The 27,891-nt window shown below is 37.0% G+C and overlaps 1 long non-coding RNA gene across 2 annotated transcripts in view; it reads right to left on the bottom strand.

Moving 5' to 3' along the window:
- LOC128114889 (uncharacterized) overlaps window positions 1-27,891 on the bottom strand; it is a 65,827-nt gene that overhangs the window by 23,929 nt on the left and 14,007 nt on the right. Inside the window, exon 2 of one of the 2 annotated variants that reach the window (XR_008219933.1) lies at window positions 13,585-16,967. The exons of the other annotated variant lie outside the window; for it this stretch is intronic. This is a non-coding gene — a long non-coding RNA (uncharacterized LOC128114889). Of the gene's footprint in view, window positions 1-13,584; window positions 16,968-27,891 lie in introns of those variants that run through there. 2 annotated transcript variants of the gene reach the window in all.

The following is a 27,891-nucleotide window of genomic DNA, read 5'->3' as shown; positions in this document are numbered from 1 at the left end:
AATGGATTTAGAAATTTTTTCTAGGGAGAATTCTAGCTGTAATAGTGCCTGCTTCATTATTCTGTACAACTCAAAAAGAATCATCATCTTTAGTGTTTTGGAGAGATAATTAATCAATATGTATACAAATGGGTCAAAGCCCAGTTTTGACAATCTTGTTCCTTAAAATAATTTGGAAATTTCCATTCTATATTATTTTAATATTTCCTCATTTATGGTATCTAGAACAAAAATGAATTGTGACTTGAGGCTAATTATAAGATATGACAATTATCTGTACTTAATCTGTGTTTGTCTATGGTTAAAGTTCAGTTGCTTTCTCAGTGACCATCTCAGAGGTTGCTGGGTGACAACATTTGTGTTTCAATACCCTTGTTTTGCTCAATAATTACACGCCCCCCCAAATAATGCTGGAGGTCATAATATGCCAAAGAAAAGGATTAGTGCTGCTCCCTTATGGGAAAAGGCCAAAGTACACAGATATTTTGAGAGTAAGAGGTAAATCATGTCTATATAACTTTTACTACAGAATGTTGTTTTAGTAGTTCATTAGTTAATGTTATTCACCACTGCATCTAACGTATTAAATGAAATGCTACCAAATATACATGTGGATAGGAAACACAACACCTCTAGAGATGAGTACTGTCAGAGATTTCAGGTATCTATCAGGAGGCATGGGTTGTACTCCTTCCCCGAGGATAAGCAAGATCTGCTGTGTGTGAACTTCTCCTTTGGGGATGAACTTTGCATAATATCGTGGTGAACAGTTCTGATTTACAAGTCTCTGCGCTGAGTTCTTTATGCATCTTATTTCATGGAACACTCAGCATAATTCAGCTGAAGTAGACTTTCTAAATTAAACTTATTTGCAAAGAAAGAATATAAAGCCTAGAGTTGTTGCATTGCTTGCTCAGAATCACACAACCTGTACATAGTAGTGACAGGATTTGAAATCATCTTGGCTGACTGGCTTTCACATTTAACACCTACACTGCCTTCTGTGTACTTAAAAATTGAGTCTAATATGATGGCAGGACATCACATCTTTTAATTGCCTTATTCTGTCATCTGTTATAAATAATATCTTCACTCCAGAAATAAACAGTTTATTTCAAAAAATAAAATAAAATTTTTAACATCAGAAGTATAGTTAATTTTCTCTAATACATTTCTATCACAAAATTATACTGAAAAAAAAAACATGTGGCACAAACAAAATTGTGTTGAAATGGCAATATCTTTCCTTTATGACTTCAGTTTTAAACATACAAAGTAGATTCAGGAGTATTTGAATTGCAGAAAAATATGAACATAAGTAATGAAAGACAAGGATCTCTGAAAAAAAAAATAAAACCAGACATTCAGCTACACAAAATAACCTGCTGAGAATTGATTTTTTCTTTACAAGCCCTGCTCCTTTTAATTTCCAGTTAATATTCTTAGAATGTGTGATAATGTTGCGATGTTTTAACAACAGTGAGTTTCAAAACAGTGGTGCAAATTAAAGTATATGCACTAATTAAGATAACACTAATTACACTAACAAAGAGGAAGGAACTGGGGATGCAGAGCCCAGTGATGAGTCATGTATACACATCTGTTTTCTCTCTGAGGCATTACCTCATAGACTCTACTTTATCAAATCATCCATATCCAATCACCTCATAACATTGACTTATAAGATTAATTTTACTTATTATGAATCTTTTTCCCTCAACATATGCTATTCTAAGTCATATACTTAAACCTTGCTGCCTACTTTGTCATAATGATCCTCATCTCACCAGGGGAAACATAAGAGCATATAGCCTTGCTTCGGTTTAATGTGGCTGCATGCAGGCATATGGCTGTCTCCTACTGTAAAGTTCAGAGTGACAGTTTTAGAATACCAGTGCCTTATGCTAGGGGAAGTGTATGCCTCTGACTATTAATTATAGGATTAACATTTTTAAACAGCCCATACTTTTTAGTGTTCCATAAAACAATTTTATAAATAGTACCATAAAGGAGTATTTAAATGCCATACATTAAAAGCAAGAAATCTTTCATTTTATTTGATACCCTGTCTGTGTATATTCTCAGTGTGGTTAAAGGTTAACTCTGCTGAGTAAATTACAAAGCTAGAAATAAAAATGAGAGGTTTTACAATGAGTTTTGTCTTGAAAAAAAAGCTATGATATATTTGTTTTTCACCATAGCTAGAATATGCTTAACAGGCATATTATGGCACTATGAATTTATTGATGCAATTTACAATAGGTGACAGAATGTCAGACATTCCAGAGTTAAGACAGTATAAAAACAGAGCATGTGCAAGATTCTTATCAAGTGATTCATCTCCTCTCCTGAGAACTGATGGTCCCCATCATCAAAAGGACTACACAAAAAATGTCTGCATTTCAAACTTGTAATGTTTTGCTTGGGAATGGCTCCCATAGGCTCATATGTTTGAATGCTTGGTCCCCAGTTGCTGAAACTGTTTGGGAAGAATTAGTGTGAATGGCCTTGTTGGAGGAGGTGTGCCATTGGAGTAGGGTTTGAGAAGCCCAGGCCATTCCCAATTAGCTTTCTCTCTTCAGAGTGTTTTATTTTATTTGTTTGTTTGTTTAACCACGTTAAGCTTTCCACTGCTGCTCCTGTATGCCTGCAGCCATGCCCCCCCCCTTTATGGTTGTGGACTAACCATCTGAAACAGCAAGCAAGGCCCCCAATGAACTCTTTCCTCCCCAAGTTGTTTTGGTCATGGTGTTTTGTCACAGCAATAGAAGCCCTAACTGAAAGGATTTCAGAAGCCTAACAATTTCTTTCTTTGAAATCTGAGTTCAAGGCTAGATATTTACTGGTAAGTGACAGCTGCTGAAATATTAAGATAATAAGCTAGAAATGAGTGGGGTGGGAGTTAAGGGTGGGGGATGAAGGCAGACAAAACCTCCCACTATCAAAGAGAGGATTTCATTTTTGAAGACAAAGGGAAGCTAAGTTGTACAGTCGGCTCGGCTCTGCTCTGTGGTCGATGGTTATGTCCTCTAGCATGGAACACTGCGCTTGCTATAAGCTTTCTCCTCATCCTAGTGTTTTTATCTGTGACCCAAGACTTAGGAGACGGAAATCAAAGTTTCAGCAAGATGATACTTTTTCCTAGAGGTCCAGGAATACAACAAAAGTCTTTGTCTTTTCCAGTTCTTAGTGGATTGTGGCTTCCTTCACCCAATTTCAGAGCAAGCAATGTTGGGTCTTATCTTTCTGATGTTGTGCCACTTATGTTATTCTTCCACCCCCCTTTTTTTGTATTCATGAGCCCTTGAGTGTACACATAACTCATTGAAAAATCTTGGGATAATCTCAATTTTTTAAAGTAGTTCCCATCAGCAACCATAATTCTCTTCATAGAATTTATTCTGCCTACCACATGATCTTTGATCATGTCTTAGGGCACAGGGATGGCCAGAGAAAAAAGAAAATTTATCACATAGACATCAGGTATTCATGAAATTGAGGGCAATATCTGGAACCAGAAGAAAGGTATTTTGCAGGGCCACAGGTCAGGGAACCACGGAGAGATTCCTGCAGAAACAGACAGGTCTACTCTGCACTATGAAACCATACTGTTTATATATCCAAATGACATGATTCAGAGTCCTCAGACAAAACCTCAACCTGCTCCCTGTGCAGAGATAGGATGAATAGGACAAAAGCAGCACCTTTCTTCATGCTTCTAATATTAGAACTAAATTAAACACATCAGTTAGAGATGCACAAGTAGCCTTGTTCATTTCTACTCAAGAATTTTAAAAAACACAAGAGACCTTTATAAAACATGTGCACAAGAAGTCACCCACTCACCCACTCCAGAGAGAGAGAGAGAGAGAGAGAGAGAGAGAGAGAGAGAGAGAGAGAAGCCATTATTCTTCCTTAGTCACTTCCCTTCCCTTCCTCATCACTCTCCTATTCTGTTTTCTGTCTGAATTCCTTTTTAAAATTTCTTTATATTACAGTAGAGTTTAGCAAAGTTTTTTTGTTGACTTTTACTCATAACACAAAAACATTTTCATAAAGTTATTTTTCCAGCTGGGTGGTGGTGGTGCATACTTTTAATCCCAGCACTTGGGAGGCAGAGCCAGGAGGATCTCTGTGAGTTCCGAGGCCAGCCTGATCTACAGAGTGAGATCCAGGACAGGCACCAAAACTACACAGAGAAACCCTGTCTCAAAAAACCTCCAAAAAGGTTAATTTTCCTTTCTTGCATTCAATTTAGCCATTCACAAAAGTACTACATCAGTGGTTCTCAACCTGTGAGTCCCTTTAGGGATTGAACAGCTCTTTCATGGGGAGTCGAATAACAGATATCCTGTATATCAGATATTTACATTGCAATTCATACCAAAATTACAGTTATGAAGTAGCAATGAAATAATTTTATGGTTGGGGGTCACCACAAAATGAAAAACTGTATTAAAGGGTGGCAGCATTAGGCAGGTTGAAAACCACTGTACTACGTGGGTAAAGTAGTATCTTAAATGTACATTTAAAAAGAGCGTTTCAGTAATTAAATTTGTCTCATTTGTCTTGAAAGCAGAGTATATGCAGATGGGATGAGACTAAAGCTGGAAATTCAGGAGTGAGCCATGCTTACAGAAACCAAACGTGAAACTTAGTAGTAAAGATTTTCAGTATGGGAAAGAGTGCCATGACCAGAGCTATGCTTCAGAATGATGGATCGGAAAGTGGAATATAGAAAGGATTAGAGAGGGGAAGGGAAGGTGATGCGAAAATAACTAGAAAGTAAATATAGCAGGCTAGAAAATAGGATAAAACCCTTATAACCCTAATGACTCCTAATAATTCAAAAATACAGCAGAAATTTGTGTTCTGGCTGCAGAATGTCGTATGTTTTCAAAGACGTGCCAGCCTCAGTCATGCCATCATCCTTTAAGGTATCCTTCTGTAAAAACAAAAAATATGGTTCTTAAAAAGTAAAATCTAAAATAACAAGTCATTCTGAAGTTACTTTTGTCTCTCATTCGCTGAAGCATCTTCTGTCCCCTATGTTTACAGGAAACTGACACCAAATGCAATAACATCCTCATGTTCACAAACAATATATATAAACACCTAGAGCAAGGAGGATCCGCTCTACAAATGGTTACAGTCAAAAAGATGGCTAACTAGCTGACCATTTGTTAATGCCTATGGATGTGCACATTGGGAAATCACGACTTATCTGTGTTCCTGCTTCAACACTAAATTTCTCATGTCACAATTTCATTCCATACACACATATTTACTTCCAACATATCTATTACACATCATAAACAAAATGAAAACAAGAAAATTTATTAAATGCTTCTTAACATCCTGTAGAGCTATTGAAATAGTACTAGAATACACATTAAAACTAGTGAAAACTTGTATTTTATAGGCACAGAAACAATATCCAAAAGAGTACAGTGATGAAAGTAATCTACTAGGTTAGAGGCAAATATAGAAATGGAACACAGTGTTTATTCCTCAAATCAAATTGATTATTACAGCATGTATTTCTCAATGTCTTCTAATGCCATCTTAAACTGGCCATGAGATACCATGTTCATGCACACCTTCCAGGGACATGATGTGACTGGGACTGATGGGTACACACAGATAGAAAAGCTGGGATTGGGTGGTCTGACTCTCTGATGGAGAAACCTCATCACACTGGAAGCACAGTGTATTCGTTATATAGACTTGGAGTTGAGACTACTACATACTGCTGAGCAAAGATCCAGGGTTACTACATACCAATAAACAAAAAAGTCAGGGTTTGTGATGTATAGCTGGATCAATAAGATAGGGTTAGCTAATCTTTGCAGGAGCAGCTGCTATAGGGCAACAGTCTTTGTGCCATGAACACTGGGATAGGAGTAACTATGGTGAATATTTTCTGCACACATTATTAGTACCTCCCCATGGGTCAGGGGAAGTCTTTGCCATTTTCCCTTGAGTCTCACTGGGAGGTGGAGGGAGCGCCATTCTTCCACGAGTCTGAGGCCCTAGGTTTCTTTATATAGCCCAGTCAGTCCATGTTAACACCACACATTCACTCAGGGCTTCACTCATTTGGGGCTTGCTCTACTCTGTATGCTCAGGAAAAATTATGTTCAATTGCAAATGATTGAGATAACTCCATAAATTTAAAGAATGATAGTCATGAACCCAGTTGTTGCAAATTATCTGTAGATAAATACAGTTATATTTGACTATAGACATAGAAACATAATTTGAATTTTTCAATGAACTTGTTTCAATGAATCAGTATGTTGTAAATTGTCTTTTTAAAGAATGTTTTCAAGAAAAGTTACTTAGAATACCTTATACCAGTATCTATGAAATCACTTTAAGTGATAATTTTTATGCAAGAAAAATTGGCATATTATATTTATTTTTAATATGTATGTAGATGCAATGACCAATAAAAATATGGTTAAAGACCCATATATAGTTTAAATTTATATATGCTGTCCTATAAAAACAAAAATGAACAGAAGAAATTAACTTTAACACAATACTTAATTTAACTTGGTATTTCAAAATAGTACTATCAAACAACAAAGATACCAATGAAACAATTTGTATTGTTATTTTTTACACACAATCCTTAGAATGTAGTGTGTACCTTATATCATAATTCAAACCCATCATGTTTCAAGTGTGTCTAGATGTCTTAATTGCTTTTTGTGCTGGGTAGCAGAAGACCACAGATGCAATAACTTGTAATGAATAAGAACGCACAGACCGACCCACCATTCTGGAGACTGGAAGTTTAGTATCTAGTTGCTTCCATCTGACAAGGGCCTTCAGCCAGCTTCATGCAGCAGAAGGTAAGAAGATGAAAGGTCAAGGAGAGGACTAACATAAACTTTCCCAAGGAGAAAAAAATCCCAGCCATGAGAGTGAATCCTACAACTTAGTGCATCTACAATAGAGCACTGTCACAATGGTAAAGATACACTTACTCATACTATAGCACTCCAGATGTCACAGCAGGCTGCAAAGTCTCATAAGATGAAAAGGAAAATGAAAAGGCCTTGACAGTAGTAAAGGTATTTCTACAAAGGTATGGGCATGGGAAGATGAAGAAACTCTTCCACATGACATTTTGGAGTAGGATGTTAGAAGATAGACCAGTTGACCATATAGAGTACCAACCAAGACACTGGTTCACATTATTTACTAAAACAGAAAACCTCTTTGTAAAATGTTCAGACCTCCTTTCGGATCTCATTGCAGGAAGTATACTTATTATCTGTGTACCAGGAAGTGAAATGCTGCACTGGAATCTGACTGCCTTACAAGTTTCCTATGCTAATGGTTCCAGAATCATTTGTTAAGTCCTTTTCTTTTGCTGCATGCCCAGAGTGTTTTTACATTTGTATATTCAGGTCTTTTAAACAAAAATGGGCAGTGAACCTTTTCCATGAATCTCTCATCCTACCACTGATGTGTTTATTCATTTGTAGATTAAGTGAGAGGGATCCATTCACCCATCTCTACTCTTCCTCTGCCTTGCATCCTTGTTATGTGCTAAGTGCTACATTTAATACTGGTAGCAAACTGGGTAACAAGATGAACTCCCTTTTCTTTGCCCTCTGACCTCTTTTAAGAGATTAAATCAGTAAAGAGGAAATGGCCAAAATATAATACAACTAACAATATGAACTCTGAATGAGAATGCTGTAACAGTAAATAAAAGGATGGAGTGTCCTGAGAGTAGAGAAAGACCTGTTTAGACAAGTCTAAAGAAAATGTCATTGAATCCAAATCCAAAGATATAAGTTGCCATAATTTCAAAAAGCAAAGAAGAGTGTTCTTGAGAAAGAGAACAGTGATAACATGAAAATGCATGAATGATGTTGTTGTTCACTGCTAAACCAAACTATAATGAAAACCTCTTGGAATTTAATTTATTTATCTCATTTTTTTAAGGAAACCATTGCCCTTTGTCTCTGAAAATTTAGTAGTTTTATGGCCAGATGTTAAACATAATAGCTATTTTTCTTAGTCACTGAACTCTGTACTCATTCAAGGAAAACACTACTTTTTCCCTCTGAAGAACAGAGCAGCAAATAAATTAAATTAAATACCACATTTCATTGATTTATATCTTAATACAGTTTACATTTTTTTTTTTTTTTTTTTTTTTTTTTTTGGTTTTTCGAGACAGGGTTTCTCTGTGTAGCTTTGCGCCTTTCCTGGAACTCACTTGGTAGCCCAGGCTGGCCTCGAACTCACAGAGATCCGCCTGGCTCTGCCTCCCCGAGTGCTGGGATTAAAGGCGTGCGCCACCACCGCCCGGCACCAGTTTACATTTTAAATAACTGTAGCAGAACCATGGTAACACTTTTGCATTATCCTACTTAAAAAAATGGTAATGATCTGAAAGATACTATTCTCTGGTTAACTAGAGGAACCAGTGTAAAGAATTAAAAGGGGAAAATGGATGCTATGAGAACTGACCAACAGCAAAAACTAAAAGCTACTGTAAATCTGACTAAAATATAATTACACCACAGGAAAGCCACAGCATTATAATGACAAGAGCTAATTGAGAATGTGTGGCCTTTGAGAAACCGGTTTTCAAGCAGGTATCCTTTTTTAATGTGTGACTGGCCTTTTACAGGCAAAACTAACAGAACCTGTAGTAGAAAGTGGCAACATGTCCTTATTCATAAATACAATTTCATTAATGAAACTGGAACGTACCTGAGCAGAAAGACACACACACACACACACACACACACACACACACACACAGAGAGAGAGAGAGAGAGAGAGAGAGAGAGAGAGAGAGAGAGAGAGAGACAGAGAGAGAGACAGAGAGAGAGAGAGAGAGAGAGAGAGAGAGAGAGAGAGAGAGAGAGAGAGAGATCCCCTTTTGTTAGGAGCATCCTTTATGTGAAATCCATCTATTCCTCCCTTCACATATCCTTAAACCTACCTCTCAACACTATGGAGCTAAAGATTAAACTGACAAGCACATGCCTCCTGAGTAATATGTTCAAATCACAGCAGAGAACTAAGAAATAGAAAACAGGTGATATTAACAGGTAACGTTTAGTATTTTGTACTTGATACACATTGTGTACACAGATGAATTTTCTTTTTTAACCCATATAACAATTCTGTGAATCATCTAAAGTTTCATGAGTCAAAGTTTTGGGGTTTTGTTTTGATTCGTTTTTGTTTGTTTGTTTGTTGGGGGGGGCTCTTTTTGCCTCCAAGTATCAGAAAGCACTAAATAAAAAAAAAAAACAGCACTGTCATTGTTGAGTGTAAAGTACATGCTGGACTTATGTCAAATGATTACAGGGACACTTCTTTTCATTTGAATAAGAAATTTGCCACATAGGACAAGGTATTTGAACACTTGGCTCCAAGTTTTAGTGATGTTGTTTGTGAGGCTATGGAACCTTAATGATGTAAGGCCTTGGTGGAAAAAGTAGGCCCTTGAGGGATGGTCTTACGGGTTTGTACCCTTACCCCACTTCCAGTACCCTCTCTGTGTTCTCTTGTATGTGGTTGTTGATGTGATCTGTCCATGTTCCTACTCGAGCCACTTGCTGCCATGTCTCTCCCACCACTATGGGCCTTCCCCCGGAACCACAGGCTAAAATAAACTCTTTCTTAAATTTCTTGTGGTCAAGATAGTTTATTGCAGCAACAAGAAAATAACTAATACAGTCCCCAAAGGAGTAGTGGAAGCCAAAGCGTTCTTGGGACTTTCTTCTGGTCCTGTTTCCACCTTCCTCCCTTATCCAGACTGACAATGGTTTTTGAATCAGTGCTGTAGAAGTACTCTCCTATGGAAGAGCTGAGTCATGCTTGGGTGGACCCTAGGACAGAGGTACAGATTGTCAAGTGTAAGTGAAAAGATGCCCTTTGCCCAATAGTCAAAAGTTCATGATGCTGACCTGGCTGATGAGACTCTGCTTAACACTTTACCTTACACATCAAAACATATTGTCCAAGAAAGACAGAATGTGCTTGAAGTAGCACAAAATTAACTCAATAACACTTAACATATCAATCTTATAAAAGAAAATAAGTAAGCATGTAGCATATACTGTACAGAGATCTCTTCATAAAGCTGGAATGCAAACCAAGCTTTGTTTACTGACAACAGTTGTTTTACAAATGCTGTACATTTCTATTAAAGTCTCAAGTAAAAAGAGAGACAAAGGGTATCTTGTATTCTCACCTATATGTCCTCAGGACTCACACTCAGTCTAAGGCAGAAGAATGTCAAGTTCAAAGCCAGCATGGAATATATGTGAGACTTTTTTTCAAAAATTTAGTTAAAAAAAGATAGATCCTGATCCCCTAGTGCATGAGCTGGCTTTCTGGAGCCCATTACCTATGGTCAGACTCCTTGCTCACCCTTGATGCGCTTTTGGGGGGTGGGGGGGCTTGGCCCTGTGTCCTACCTCAACTGAATATACCAGGATTTGCTGAATCACCATGGGAAGCCTAACCCTTTTGGAGGAGGGGATGGGGGAGCTGTCTGGAGGAGGCTGGAGGGGAGTGGGAGAAGGGATGAGAGGGGGAATCTGTGGTTGATATGTAAAATGAATAAAAAACATTTTTAAATAAAATTAAATTTAAAAAAGAAAGACCACAACAAATCCTAAGTCTATAGACATTGAGACAGTGTCCTCTGCATTGACAGGTAATAATTTAGTCATTCAGAGGTCTGAATTGGTGGGTTAACTCAAGAGTAATTTCTCCTAGCAATTACTGAAAACTTATTCTATCAGATTTCTTTTCCTCTGTCTTTATGACAACAGATAGATCCCACACCTTTCAGGTTTCTGTACGTTAGAAAACTATAATCTAGTTGACCCACTTTAGCCAACATAAAACATCGGCAGCCTCCTCTACTTGACAATGATGCACTTCTTCCCAAGAGCCAGAGTTGGATTTGGATAGGAAAGCTCGGTAAAAATATCAAGAGCTGTATTCCTTAATTGGTTCACACTCATACAGCAAACATATATCATGATTGCATGCTACTGGGTGGTTTAATGTAGACCCCTCACCTTTCACTATTGTAGGTTATACACCATGAAGATTCCCTTGCTCTAATTCTTCAGTTACTTTCAGGACTTGCCTAGCAAAAGGCACGCACCATTTCTACCCTTTTGTCTTCCCACTCCAGTATGTCAAGGGCAAACACAGCCACACGTTAAGGCAGTGAAAAGAGACTTTATTTAGCAAGAAGTGCACCCAGCAAAAGAGTTCCACTCCATTCTTACATGTTCAGAGGAGTGGGCTTGTGATTGACACTTTAAAGGGAAAATGAGAGAGAACTCAAATATGGTCAGAGAAGTGAAAAATCGCCAAGGATCGGTCACTGTAAATGAGATTAGGCAGCTGTGTCTGCAAGCTGGCCATTAAGAGAAGTCAGGATTCCACCCTCCCTCAGAAACTAGGAGATAAAGACCCTGTGCTACTTGATTATTACATTTCAGAGGAAGGGCTCTCAAGGTCTTGAAAAAGACACTTCTGAGTTATGGGAGATGCACACACAATCTCAAAGGGACAAGAAAGGGATTGATGATTGTAAGCTGATTTTAGTAAATGCTCTGAGGGAGGTCACAGGCCTGCATTTGGCTGTTGGCCAGAGCAAACAGTAAATTTCCCTAGCAGCCTTGATCTTTCTCAGGCAGGCAGGCTTTTGCATGGGAAGAAAAATGGGGCAGATGCAGCCGCCCTAAGGACACAGTCTGGTCCTGTTTGTGACTGTGTTGGCACGTGATCCTCACCTAGTTCAGAAGTTAGGATGGGGACATCTGCATAAAGTCCTGTGGTTCTCAACAATGTGTTGTGTTCACCCAAGAGTTCCTCTCTATGAACATATTTCCCTCTGTTGGCATATATTCTCCTCATCAGAGTACTGAGAAATACTTCTGGAGACTTCTTTACATTGTTTTGGGTGGGAATAAAACATACCACCATCTGTCTCTCCTTTGAAATCCTTCTGACAAACTCCCCTTTATAATAAATCTCAAGCTTTCCCTCACACAGATTTTGAGAAGAGTGTAGCTGTGCCCATTAGTAGGCACTGTCTGGGTAAGTTTACTCTCACTCTTTAGAAGAAGAGGGAATTATCACCCATGATTTACAGTTTGGGGAGTTCAATAATAATTTTGAGAAAATAGGAAACATTCTTATAGGTTTGTTATTAAATGAACATAAAGGTACAATACATGTTTACCAAGGCAGAAATGAAGCAATCATATCTTTTTCTTGCTGCTGCCCATTCCAAATAAACACATTAACTTGCTATTAATGGCAGAGAAGATTAAATTATTTTGAGGGAGTTCTCATGTGTAACCAAATTCAGAAACTCTTGTGTCTCCTGCTTCCTTTGAACATGTGCTTTGATTCTACAATACAAGGTTTGTGAGTTTAAAGGTGAATTAAATCATTATTTGTGGAATTGCAAGTCTTTCCTATGACTTCAGGAAAATCTGAAGTGCGGTGCAGATTTCTCGGGTCACATGTTTGAGAAGCATAGATTGACTGGGGAAGGCCAGGAGAGAAGATACAATATAGTATTCTCAGCACACCCATTATTAGAGATGTTGCTTTAGGGAATTCTTGGATCTTTTGACCTTCAATTTCTCTGTCTTTGAAGTGTCAGAGTTGAAATCAATTTGAGATTTTTAGCTCTGAAATATATTGACATTCGGGTTGGATCACTAACATGAACTCTCTTGGGTTCTATTCAGCCATTTCTCTGGAATTTGAACTAAGTACAGCTGCTAAAACTGTTCTTCCCCCTCAGACATATTTCTCTTTACCTTGGCAAGAAAGCATGTCAGTAAGTTTGTTTCTTATTTTACTATCCAAGATTTGCAGGCTGACTTCCCAGAGAAACAAAATCTCAGACAAAGATTATACTGCAGAAAAATTCACTAAGAGGGGATTCAAACCCACCCACATGTGTGGGGAAGAAATCAGAAGATTATGAGACAGAGAATGCTTAGCGCCATCTGCCAATCCTGTGTACATCATTAGTTACTCAAGATTTTCTCATACACTTTTCCATAATAAAATTAAGAATAAAGAAAATAAGATTATTTACAATTGGTTGAAGTATAGTGGTATATTGAAACTAATGAGGTTAAATTTTCAGAAAATTGTTCAAAATTCTTTAATTATTGAGATTTGTTTCAAAAATTGCACACACGTGCACACACACACACACACACACACACACACACACACACACACATACACACACACACACACACACACACACCCCACATCCATATAAAGTAGGGTAGGATACAACTCCTGACTAAAAGATTTGTTTGACTATTGACTTTGTTATTAACAGAGACTATGACTTCTTTACTAACACAGGCTATTACGTTGTTACTAACAAAGACTATTGACTTTGTTACTAACACGCTTCCATTAGGTGAATAATAATAATAAATTCCTTGACTGTTATGTGATCCCCACTGATCAGCTCTACCTAGATGCACTTCATTGTCTTAGTAGCTTTTCTACTCTTTGGTAAGACATCAGGACCAAGGCAACTCATAGAAAAGTTTATTTGGGGCTTACAGTTTCAAAGCAAGCAGGCAGGCACGGAGCTATAGCAGTAACTGAGAGCTTACGCCTTGACTCTAAAGCACAAGGCAGAGAGACAACTGAAAATAACATAGTGAGCTTTGAAACCTCAAAACTTACTTCTAGTAAAACACCTCCACCAAGACCACATGTCCTAATCCTTCCCGAAGAGTTCCTCCAACTGGGGGCCAAATATTCAAATGTATGAGCCTTTCTCATTCACCTTGCTACATTCATTCTATAATGCTAATTAGTGGTTGTATTTAACATTTACTCACAAACTTTATGACATCAACATATTAAGCCCATGTAGCTATTAATATTCCTCCATAGATACAGGGACCTATAGAAATATATCCTGTAGGATATGCATCTTCATGGACAACACGAAATTGTGGGCCTTTCTACTGTTCTAAAGGAGAATGGAAAATGCAAACTACAACCAACCAGCGCTTTAAAGATACCACAGAAGAACTGCTGTTTAAACATTTTAGTTACAATGTTGTTTTTGTTGTTTTGCTTTGTTACAAATTTTCAGTATCTGCCTTAAGAAAGACCCTAAGAGCTCTATCTTTTAGAGGCTCTTAGGTGCAACACATCCCATGTATCTTGGGAGAGAATGCAAACAAACCAGTTGAAATAAGCTCCCTTCTTCAAGAGCTTAACATGTGCAGTCTGCCAAAACTGTGTTCTGGGAGGTAACTGCTAGCATTTGGAGAAATGCAATGGACTGAAACAAAATGAACATGAAGGCAAAAAGCCAAAGTGAATTTTATTTTTTACACAATGAGTTTCTTTGTATATCTTCTTCCCTTTCTAGGTTGAAACTTAAGAACAGTACACATTTCATGTTGAGTTGATTTGTAATCCTATTTTGTGGAGGTGATAAAAAGGCATTATGTATGAATACCCAAGCACATTACTGTGTAATCACTTGAAAATAGCCAGCATTGAAAATTGCTAAAAATGATGAATGTGTGACTCTGGACACAATTAGAGTTTGTGAAATCAACCATACCATTGTTCAGATGTTTGAACATATGTTTGAAACCCCAAAGCATAGCTGTGCAGAATGTCTCCCTGCTGTAAAGTAGTGTTCCCTTCATCTTAAACCTATTCATACTATAAAAATACAACTTAATTTACATTAATTTTTTTGAATTACTGTTTTTTAAAATATCCTATATGTTTCACTCTTTACGTAATTTAACACATTAGCACAATTTTAATACTTCATAACTCTCTGGATTAGAATATTGTGTAACTTCTTAACTAAAAGCTAGAAATGTTGGTAAAAATTGTGACATTCCTGCTGACTCTAGTCAAATTAGGTAGAAGATAGATAGATAGATAGATAGATAGATAGATAGATAGATAGATATAGAGGTTATATATCTATGTTTGTGTTTGTATTCTATGTATTTGTATGTATACAGACATGCATATAGGTTTTGTTTATTACATTGAGAACCTACAATACTGCTTTTATTTACCCACAAAAATAATACTTCTTAGTCTTGCAGTCATCCAGCTACATTTTCTAATCTCATCCATATGGATCTACATCAAAATATTAACTTGATTTGAGAATAGCATATGCTATCAGACCCTCTTGAAGTTTGCTGATGACCACATTTCTGTTCATCCTTCAAGATTCTTCTCTGGCTTCTCATGAAACAGCTAGTTCTATTCCAGACTCTTCCCTAGTTTTGTGATTTGTTTCTGAACTTTAGAAGGGATTCCTCCCTAAGGCACCGCTCTCTGTCAAACACATTACAGAAAAAAATAATTATTTTCTACAGACTTGTGCCCCTCACTTTGGGAAAGAAAAGTATGACCTCAAAGCTCAGATAGCACCCCTTTCTTGTAAGATCGTTCTCTCTGCCATCACCCCTTGTCTTTCATTACCAGGTGCTACATGTTGAGCTTCCTGAGACCAAGATAATCCAATTACTCTTTCTCCACATATTTATATTTCCTATCATGTGGCTTATAGATGCAAAAGTAAACCTATCCTTTGCACTAATTCTCTAACTAACAAGTTACCTAATAAACATCAGTGAGTCCACAAACAGGGATCTATGATCTTCCAGTAAACCGTCTCTCCAGAGTGGCAGTTGGTGATTTGTCTATCAATTATCTCTGAGGCAAATGACTCAAATGCAGCTATAAATAATAATCATCACCAAAGCATTTACATATATACAATGACAGTGCTTCTAGGCATCACTCATATTTCTCTGATAAGTACAAGATTATGAGTTCAATTAGATTGGCCGACAAAGCAGACTGTGCAGGGAACTCTGAGTATCTACCTGGATGTCAATCTTACCTTTATTTTTAGCAAAAATTTTTCTTTCATTAAGAATAAGATTTTTTTTCATACAACATATTCTAATTATGGTTTTCCTTCCCTCTGTCTTTCCTAATTCCTTCCCACCTCCCCTCCTATCTGGATCTACCCCCATTTCTGTCTCTCCTTAAAAAAACAAATGGGCATCTAAGGAATAATAATAAATATGGTATGATAAAACAAAAACAAACGCATCATAATGAGACAAAAATAAAGAAAAAAAAGGGGACAAGTTCAAGAAAAACACAAGAAGTGGATAGAGATGCAGAGATACTCATCCATCCACTAAATAATCCCATAAAAACGTTAAACTGAAAACTATAATATATAAGTAAAACCTGGGGGTAAAAAATAATTAATTAACTAATTAATTAATTAATAGATAGATGATAGAGAGATAGATGATAGATACAATAAATGTAAAACTAAAAATTAAATTTTTAAAAAATCCCCATTAAAACATTATGAGACAAGGAACTTCCAAAGATGCCATTGAGTTCATTTTCTGTTGACCATCTCCTGCCAATCATGCAGTCTACCCTTAAGAGTAGTTTATTCCTTAGTGAGGCTTCCTTGGAGAACGCTTATCTTCCATTTGCAAGTGATTATCAATTGGAAGCAGCTTCTTGGTTAGAAATGGGGGATCCATCCACTCCTCCTTTTGTCTCTAAGGCCCCCATCTGGTGCAGACCCATGCAGGCCCTGTGCATGCTGTCTCAGTCTCTGTGAGTTAATATGTGCAACAATCCTGGTGATTTAGCGAGCCTTGTTACCTGGTGTTCTCCATCCCCTTTGGCTCTTACAATCTTTCTGCCTTCTCTTCCACAGGGTTCCCTGAGTCCTGATGGGAGAGAATTTATGGAAACCTCCCATATAGGGCTAAGTGTTCCATGTTCTCTCAATCTCTGCAGATTGTCTGACAGAGGATCTCTGTATTTGTTCCCATCTGCTGCAGGAGGAAGCTTCTCTGCTGATGGCTGAGCAAGGCACTGATCTAGGAATATAGCGGAAAGTCATTAGGAGTCATTTTATTGCTGTGTTTCTTTAGTAGAACAGTAGTATTTGGTTTTGCCCTTGTCCCTGGGATATCTAGCCTCAGGTTCTTGGTCATGCAAGTGCTGTCAGATATGAGTTCCATCTCATGGAGTGGGCCTTAAATCTAATTAGATATTACTTGGTTACTCCCAAAAACTCCATGCCACAAACTGAAGGGTTTATAGCTGGGTTGGTGTTTACATTTCCCCTTTGGTAATGTGCAGAGTACATTCTGGTACCAAGAACACTTGCAAAGTAGGGGTGAAGGCTCTGTGTAGGCACCAGATGGACTTCTCCACATTGAAAGAGTTGTGTGGGTGTTATTCTCAGCAATGGGGCCTTGCCATCAGTTTGCCAAGGTTTTTAGGGGACTCCTTTGAAACTCCTTTGGCCAACAAGTTGATTAGATGTATCTCATTCCTAGTACTAAAGTTCATTTGGTAAGAGATATCCAGTGGGGGCTTTGTCTCCCCCAGTATTTGGCAATTTAATTTAGATCACCTTCATATATGTATACAATTTAGGAGGCTTCTACTGTATTAGGTTTCCATACTGCTCCTCAAATGGCCCTTAATTTTAGCTGTCCCTTTATGTATTCCCTCCCTCCTCCCCCTCCCTTCTCCCCCTCCCTCCTACCCCTCCTATTTGCTCTCCAGTTCCAGCCCCCACCCCATTCATCCATAACGATCTATTCTATTTACTCTTCTTAAGGAGATCGACCCCTCACTTAGCATAGATAGCAAATTAGTTTCATAATTTTAGTTATAATTTCAAACTCTTAAGAAACATGGCCTCAAGAGGTAGCTCTTAGGGTAAAATTTGAAATTACGCAGAATTTAAACTGTTAAGTGAAATTTGAATTCCTTGCTATTTTTATGGTCTTCTAGTTTATTTGTCTCAGAAAAAAAAAAATGCACACCAGACTAAAATGTCTGTGGAAAGTGAGAATTGTTAATGAAGGACAGGAATAGAAAATGATGATGCTAAAGAGGATGGGCCACCCCTGCAAGAGAATATTGATATCATTGTTCCCTGTAATCATGTCCCCACTATTCAAAACCACTTATGGAACGTCTCATAATAACAACTACAATGTTGTATGTACACAAAAAGATAACAATATCTGTCAGTTGTGATGTGAATTTTACCCGTTTACTTCTACTATCCTTCCTTCCTTATAATTATGGTCATAAATGTAGCAGTTCCACTAAATCCACAGTATATTGCATTGAAGATTTCTTAAACCATGGATCGTGAACTCCTATGGAGAAAAGCGAAGTATAAATATAAAAAATGGTATTAGCACACTCCATAATCTCTGGTTTTTATATTTCAAGTATTAGAGAAATGTGTGACCTTTAAAGAAAATTTTACTTAAAATGACTTCTGCTTAGGGGGAGTGGCTTAGACCTGCCTCAGCTTAATGTACCAGGCTCTGCTGACTACCCATGCCTTGCCTTGGAGGAGGTGGGCATGGGGGCAGGGGGTTAGGGGAGAAGGCTTGGGGGCAGGAGGAGAAGGGGATCTGTGGTTGGTATGTAAAGTGAATAGGAAGGTTTTTAATAAAAAATGACCTCTGCTGACTGGATTGTAACTTCTGGGGTTTTTTTATTTATAAGCTCCACAATACACCCCAACTTTGTTCCTTTTCTGTGGCTAAGTCCTCCAGAAAGGAACCAGAGACAGTCAGATATCTTAATGAGTAGGAAATGAGACAATTTGAGTTCACACCCTAATATTTACTCCTCTATAGTACAATGTGTTCTTCAGCTGTGTAATAATGTAATAAAATATACATTTAATATTCCAAGAAAAGCTTTGCTGTAATCCAAGACACATAAGTGACTCTAAAAGTCCACATAATATTGTGGGCAACAGAGGAAGAAATCAGAGAGACAAGTCACCTACTAGGACTACATGTGGCTACATGATCCCCACAGCAGGAATAACAGAGGAGTCTCCCAAGATGATTTTGAGACCACATGAACAACAGCAGTGAGGTAAATTTGGTATTCTCAAGATGACAGAAGAGGATAGTTGATAAGAGATCTTTCCAATAATGGACCTTTACCAACAACATTATATTGACCAAGTGTTTTCACAGCTTAACAACAAAACAATAGTTAAAAGTTGGGAGAATCTTGGCATATGAATTCTTAACAAATTCTGTCTATTTTTACAAAAGATAATTTTATTCTCCCTATGTTTTTCTTTTTTCTAGTCCCCAGATTTCATAGTCTCCATCAGATGCTCAGGTTGAGGAGACTAAAAGGCTAATATGTAAGTTCTACATATGTTAACCATCCTCTATCAGTAATATCAATCATATTTAATTTATGTTCTGGTTTTGTTTGCATTTACAGGTCACAATCCATCATTCAGAGAAGTCAGAGCAGGATCTCACACAGAAACTGTGGAGGAACTCTGCTTACTGTCTGGCTTTCTGGGTGGCTACCTTGCGTATGCTCAGTTAACATTTTTGTTTAGCACAGGCCTACCTGCTTAAGAATATAGTACTACCCACAGTGAGCTGGGCCCTCCCATAAGTCATCAGTCAAGAAAATCATTTACAGACATAGCTACAGAGTAATCCCTCAATTAAGGCTCCCTTAAACTATTTCGGGTTGACAGTTATAGCTAATACAACTACACTTAATTTCTATAATTAATATATATCCCAAATTAACAAAATAATTAATATACATTAATTGATTTGCCAAACATGTTTTTGGTTAAATATTCAGTAATCAAATTATCTATTGGGTGTCTACAGTCAGTACAGAATAAGACATCAAATCCTCATGATATGAAATTATTGGCTAGTTGAACTAATTGCCTTTAATTCATCCTTGCATAACATATGATGCCAGGCACAGGCTTCATCTTGTGTAGAGGGACTTAAATCCAATCAGAAAGTGGTTAGTTACTCCCAAATGTTCCTGCCACGGTTGCTCTGGTGGGTGTGTCTAACCATCCTACCTCTTATCATAGCTCATGGGCTTCACAGCTGTAATTCCTCTAATACTATGCCTAGCACCTATGAGCACTATGAAAACTAGACAGTGGAATGATGCTTACAGGTCAATATCAACTTCATTTACCATGTTCTAGGACTCAACTATATGGTGTCTTCAGCAATATGGTCTTACCACTACATTCTTGGGGATAACCAAGAACATGGGCAATAGCTTATAATGTATTGGAGTATATGGGACCTTGATGGAAGAGAAATCCAAAAGATATTCCTAGCACTGGCTTCTTATTTGTTAGCCTCTAGTGTCCAGTAAGCACACCTTATAAAAGGTAACTATTTTAACGCACACAGACAAACACATACACACACACACACACACACACACACACACACACACACACATACACTCGCATGCAAGCACATGCGCTCATATGGCTTTTAAATTTTAGTCTATTTATGTGGTAGATTATGTTTATTGATTTACACACGTTGAACTATCCTTGTATCTCTGGAATGAAGCCTACTGTATAATGATGGACAATCTTTTTGTGTGGTCTTGAATTTAGTTTGCAAGCACTTTATTGAGAATTTTTGTGTCTAGGTTCATCAGACATATTGACTTACACTTCTCTTTGTCTGTTGGTTCTTTTCTGGATTTAGTGTCAGGATAATACTGACTTTGTAAAAAGAATTTGGAAATGTTCTTCCTTTTTCTATTTTGTGGAATAGTTTGGAAAGTATTGGTGCTATTTCTTATTTCTCATTTTTTTTTTATTTTTGAGATGACAACATAATTACATCAATTCTCCCTTTTCCTCCACCTGAATCCTCGAATATACCCCTTCCTGTGCTTTGTGTGTGCGTGTGTGCGTGTGTGTGTGTGTGTGTGTGTGTGTGTGTGTGTGTGTGTGTGTGTGTATTCCTAAATATAATTGGTTCAGTATGTTTTCAGGACTGACCATTTTGTAGTGAATAACCAGTTGGTGTCCTTTTTCCTGGAGAAGACTATTTCTCTCACACTCAGTATTGCTTAGTTGCTTGTAGTTCTTTGTATAGAACTGAGGCCTCATGGTCTTTTCCCCATTCATTTTGGCAGGTTTATAATATTTATCCTTGTTCAGCTAATGTTTGGGTAGTCATATAGATGAGACTTTATGGGTGGATCTTCTGACATTACAATCTCACAGCAAATGTCCTGATCTTCTGGCTCTTCTAATCTTTCTGTCCCTTCTTCCACAATGTTCTCTGAGCTTTGGGTGTGAGAGTGTTTTATAGATGTCTCCATGTGTACTGGGCTCCACAATTCTGCCTTTTGATTGGTTATAGTTTTCTCTAAAGGTCTCTGTCTGTTGCAAAGAGAAGTAGCCTTGATGAGGAATGGGGACAACACTTATTTGTGGTTATAAGAACAAATGTTTTAAAAAAAATTCTTTGGTTGCTTTGTTTTTGTTTCTGTATCATTAGTTACAACCCTGGTTTTGATTACCTTTTCTTGTTTACTTTTTGGGGTGTTGCTCCCCGATCCGCTTCAGGTGCATCATGACACTATTAATTTGAGAGCTCTCAGTTTTCTAATGTGGGCATATAGTGCTATACGTCTTCCTCTTACCACAGCTGTCATTGCGTCCCGTGGACTGTGATGTGGCATGTTTTCATTTTCATTTAACTCTAGACATTTTTTAACTTCAAGTTTTTAATTTATTTTGTGATTTTATTTGTGTAGATATTTTGTCTGCATGTACGTGTGTGTACCATGTATGTCCCTGGTCCTGGTACCCTTGGAGGTAAAAGGGGGATTTAGAACCCCTGGAACACAACGTGTTTGTTGCAAATGGAACCTAGGTTCTCTGGAAGAGCAAGTCCATGTTTATAACCACTGAGCCATCTCACCTGCCCATTAATTTCCTTCCTGACTTCTTTGTTCATTCAGTTTTGGTTCAGTCATATTCTGTTAAGTTTCCATGAATTTGTGTAGTTTTGTGGGGTTTGTTGTTGTTGTTGATATCCAACTTTAATCTATGACTATTAACTGGAATGTAGGATGTGCTTTCAGTTTTCCTATATTTCTTGAGACTAGATTTGTGTCCTAATATCTGTTCAGTTTTTAAAAAGGACCATGGATGTTAAGAAATTTTGTTCTATAGTGCTTGGCAGAATGTTCTGAAGAGATCTGTTAAATCCATTTGACTTATGAAGCCATACACCACCAGAGTTTCTCTATTTAGTGGTTTTTATTTTCCCTCTGATGACCTCTTTATAGGTAAGTATGGAATATTGAAATCATGTAGTATCACTAGGTGAGGGTCAATATGTGGTTTTTTAGCTGTACTAGTATTTCTTCTATGAACCTGGATGCCCTTGTGTTTGGTGCATATATATTTAGGATTGTAATTTCTTATTGTTAGATGTTTTCCTTTAATGAATATAGAGTATCCCTCTTTACCTCTTCTGATGAAAACTGGTTTGGATTTTTTTCCCAGAAATTAGAATAGCTATAGCTACTTGTTTCTTAGTTTCATTTGCTTTGAACACCTTTTACCTAGTGTCTATCATTAGTTGTGAGGTATGTCTTTTAGAGACAGCAAAAGATGAATCTCTTTATTGGGAGTTGAGACTATTAATATTTAAATTTACTAGTGAACAATGTGTGTTGACTCCTGCCATTTTGTTGTTTTTTAGTGTTCTGTTAGCCCGCTTTTGATTTAGTGTTCTAGAATTAATTATTTGTCCCTTGTGTCTTCTTGGGTATGTTTAAACTTCTCTTCAGACCTAAATATTGTTTCTATTGTCTTCTGTACAGCTAGCATGATGTTCACAAATTCTTTAAATCTGTTTTTAAATCACGGAAACTTTAGCTCTCTCCTTCAGTTATGACTAATAGTTTTGCTGGGTGTAATCTCTGGGCTGGCATCTGAAATTATCAAATATTAGTCCAATCTTATGGGCCTTTTTTTATATGTGACTTGATCTTTCTTGCTTGCTGCTTTCAATATCCTTTCTTTATTCCGTACATTTAGTCTTTTGATTATAGGATCCCAGAGTTCCTGTGTGTTCTGTTTCAACATAATTTTTTTTCAGGGGGTATGGGTGTCATTTTCTTTGACTAAGTGATTCAATTCCTCTACCTTGTGTAAGATTTGAAATTCTCTCTTCCACATTGTCCAATCTACTGATGAGGTTTTCCTCAGAAATTTTTGTTTAAATTTTTAAAATTTCATCTCAAATGTTATTTCATTTTGGCTTTTTTCCCAGAGATTTTATTTATTCATTAAATTCTGTTTCCATGTTTTGAAATGTTTTCATCATTGTATTGAGTAAAATTTATGTTTTTATGGTCTTCATTCTGGCATTTATTCATATCCCCTTCAAATTCTTTGATAACATTTATCATTGTTACATTGAGAACATTATCTTATGTCATCTAACTTGCTTTTTTCATGGGACATTTCAATGGGGTTACTAAATTTTGGTGGAGACTTGTTGCTTTAGCTATTCTTTGTGACATGGATATTAGAACTTACATTTTTAGGTCAATATTCTTTCTAAACTACCTTGAAAATATTGAGATGCATTTAAATGGTGACATGTAGGTCAGTGATTCAGCACAGCCTAATGCTTCACATCAGAGTATTAGCCTACCATGCATCAGGAGCCTAAGAATAGAAATATCCTAAGCACATGATATTCTTGCACAAAAGTACTACCATAAAATTGAGGTTAATCAATCTTCACATCTACCTCATTATATTCTGGTTAGTGAAATGTCAAAAGGTAGTACTGTAAGGGCAAATTTATCATTTCACTCTCGCATGATGTAAGCTTTGCTTAGTAGATGTGATGTGAACAATTCTAAATCTATCAGGTTGTCATCATCTGGCTAATGACTCAACCATTTACAACAAAATATCATACAGCATAGTTTTTATGTGTAGACTGAACTGATTACAAAAATCAAAATATATGACTCAATTTTAATTTAATAACACAAAAACAAAAATGAATATTACAAATAGAACCAATTTTAATAAACAAATTAAATATGTAATGAAATAAAGTTATGCAAATTTTTTTGTTTCTATGGAAATAAAATACTTTTAAATGGTTTCAAAGAAATCCTGCTGAGATTATTAGTTAGAAAATGGAAGCATGAGCTATGAAAAGTGACTTTAATTTTGTTTGCTTCATTTTGTTGTGAAATTTCAAGCTATAGAAGAGCCAAAATCATTTGAACACCTGCATTAACACAAGCTGAGTTCTATTGTGAATATTTTACACAAGCCTTTTCTTCTGGTGCTATGCATCTAGCACAGGTCCTCAGGATGTGATGTGATTGCTCTTCCACAGAACTGCAACTCTATCATATATGTTTAAGGTATACCTATTTAACCCTCTGTCAGTGCATCACCCGTTTATTAATTCATTTGAAATTTGCTATTGTACACTCTGGCGGTTTGCACCGTATTTCCCCATAATCTCAGGCATTTGAACACTTGCTCCCCAATTGATGGTGCTTTTGAGGAGGTTTAAACAGTGTAAACTTGTTGGAGGAAGCAGGCCACAAAAGCTGCCTTTGAGAGTTTATAGACCGTTGGCATTTTGAATTTTTCTTCTCTGCTTCAGGCATACAGTTCAAAATATGAGCCATCAACTTCAAGCCCCTGATACCATGTCTGTTCCACTATTATAGCTTCTCATCTTCTGAAGGCATAACACAAAATAAACTCTTCCATAAGTTTTCTTCATGGTATTTGTCACAGCAATAGAAAAAATTAATTAATACATGCACTATATTTAAAAACACTATAGCATATATGATTTCAGATTTCAACACTTACACATATTTTATTTCATTGAGTTAAATTTTACAGAGTTAACTCTGAGTTCTAGCCTTACTGACTGTCATGCTGACAAACACATGCACCTTTTGTATACAGTATGTTATCAAACTTTAGGATGGTCCCAGAAACTCCATTCTGTACTTGTTTATAAGAAATCTCTCAATCCAGTTCCTACAGAAACAGCCAAGGTTTGGGAAGATTAGTTGTCCTTGTCCTTGAAATTCAGATAGACGGATCCATATATAATATGTACACTGGTACATAGGTCTTCCCCTCTCTGCATGCTTTGAGATTCACCCATATTCTAATGATTAAGTAGTTCATTGATTTTTTTTTTTTTTTTTTGAGAAATGCCTCAGCCTCTGTGCCCACTCTTTATTGATGGGAAATACTTAGTTACCACAAGGAAATATGCTGTGACATTTTTGAAAAAAAAAAACAAAACTTGGAAAATGTCTTTGTTACTTTTCTATTGCTGTGATCAGACAACTTATGAAAGAAAACATTATTAGGGGCTTACACTTTCAGATGGTTAGGGTCCACATCATGGCAGGGAACATGGCAGCAAACAGGCAGGCATGGCTCTGGAGCAGTAGCTTAGAGCTCACATCTTGGGACACAAACACAAGATGCCCGAGACATGCTTTGGCAGGGAGGTTCTGGTTCTGGTCCCAAAGAGGATGGGGGGGGGATACAAACTGAGTGTGAATCAGGTTGCCTGCCAGTAGCATTTAGTTGAGAAAATATTACACCTCTTATATTGTATAGTTGCACATAAGATTAAAAGGGAGACAAGGGGCATGTGAGTGGGGGTGCGGCTTGAGATCAGGGGTTGAGGAATCTAGCATTGACCTTGACAATAGGCACCAGTTATATGTTAATGGAAAGGCCATTATCTCTTGCTAGAGATAAGACGAATGGCTGTTTTATCAAGCAGGAGGAACTTTCCTCAAGCTTCCAGAGGAATGGAGATCCTTATCCAAATCACTGACCTTGGGAAAAGGACTGCTGGGGAGCAGACACTGTGTCACAGTTTCTTAGTCTTATTATGTGAGTCTGTTCCTCCCATAAGACTCCTAAAAAGGAAGGTCCTGATGTCTTACTATTTTCTCATTATACTGTAACATTCTGATTTCACCATATTTATTAACTGAACTCTTACCTTTAATGGCCTAAGGCTCTGGATCTGAATTATAGGCATTTCATCCTTGGGATCAGGTGTGTCTAGTAAATCTCTAACTTTCCTGTTCTTGGTGTAATTAGGAGAGCACAATGGAATTTCTGATTCTGTAGTAGCTGGAATTTTTTCCAGAGAATTATTTTGTTTAGAGAGGCTACCGTTGTACACATTTTTATCCTTTTACCAAAGCCCACACAAATTCCCATAGGGAAAGGCATTATTATTGAGAATCATTAAAAATGAAGTAAAAAGGAGCTAGAGAAGTGTGGTCTGCAGTGTTGAAAAGCTAGAACTTTGTCAAGCAGCAATGATTGTTATTTACTAAGCAACTCAATGTTATTCATTAATTGGTGCTGTATACCACTCGAGAAAAGCCATGGGGTACAACAAAACCCACGATAAGAGTTTATTAAGGGAAAGGAATAGGAAAGATATGCATAGGCCTATGGAATGACCGTGCAGGAAAAGGGGGAGGGGAACCCGATTTTATAGGTTACACACACACATGTGCATATGGGCTTTCATAGCTATGTCATGCATGCACATAGATTATGTGATCATGCAACTCACAAATTATGTGATCACACAGCTCACAGATTATGCAGGATGTAAGGCCCTGGGATGACTAAGCATCTTGCCAGCACATGTGAGGTCATGTAGCTGGGGGAGTGGCTAGGAATTCTAACAATGGTCACCATATAATCCATGCCAAAAAGACAAGGGAATGCCATGGGCTTTTGAAACCTCAGAGCCCACCCTCAGTGACATACTTCTTTCAACCAATCTATATGTCCCAATCCTTCCCAAACATTTCCACCAAGGGGGAACTTATATTCAAATATATGATCCTATGGAGGACATTCTTTCAAAACAGAACAGAGAACACAATCTTTATTTTCATTTAAGTAAAATCCTACGTGCAAAATTATATAGTGAAGGCTCATGTTCAACTTTAGAAGAAGCTGCCAAAACTTTCAAAGTGATTGCGACTGCTTTCGCATTTAAAATAATAGCAAATATTTGAAAATGGTTGGATACTCCTATGATCCTGCCACTATTGCAACAATGGCATCTTTCCAGGCCAGTCACTATGACAACTCATGGAATTCAGGGCTGAGTGTGTGTTATTATTGCTTTTCTCCATCCAGAGAGATCATGCATTCAAGAATATTTAGAGACCACAAACTGATCTTGAAGGACTAAAAAGAAACACAGTAGGTAGGGAAGGGTGAATGAATTGACAAAAAGTTGAGGGAGGGAATGAATATAATCAAAACATATTGTATGACCCTTCTACAGAACTAATATTTTTAATTAAAAATTAAAAAGAAAAGGTTTGAAGAACACTGGTTTGAAGTAAAAACTTCCATAGCAACATGAAAATCATAAGAACTGCAACCAGAACAGACAGACAGATACACACACACACACATACACACACACACACACACACACACACACACACACACACACACACACAGAGCAAACAAATAAGCTACTCTTAGTTTCTTTGGATTATATGCCAGGGCATATTAAAAGGTAACAAAACATTTAGTGTTAAGTTATTTGCCTTCAAGCCATTTTTATGTGCAGTAAAATATGATATAATTCTTAATTTAAAATGTATAGTATAATAAATTCAAAATTCATAAAATTTACATAGGATATTGATATTTGTTAATATAAAATGACAGCTATAATTGTTAATATCATAGCTTCTATTTGGAATTTGTAAATTAAAGGCTAAATAACAGTTTTGCTCTATCTTTTCTTCCCAAAGAAATTATGTATTCATGCATAAATCTCTTATCTATTCTAATTAATTTGTGGAGCCATTATTATGAGCCAAGTATTGTTCTATATCTAGAATAAGGCAAATATAATTATAGTT

Source organism: Peromyscus californicus, unplaced genomic scaffold, assembly GCF_007827085.1.
Source record: "Peromyscus californicus insignis strain IS unplaced genomic scaffold, ASM782708v3 Scaffold_19__1_contigs__length_69161282, whole genome shotgun sequence".
NCBI lineage: Eukaryota > Metazoa > Chordata > Mammalia > Rodentia > Cricetidae > Peromyscus > Peromyscus californicus.
The sequence above is the reverse complement of the archived record's forward strand: the minus strand, read 5'-3'. Positions and strand labels throughout refer to the sequence as shown.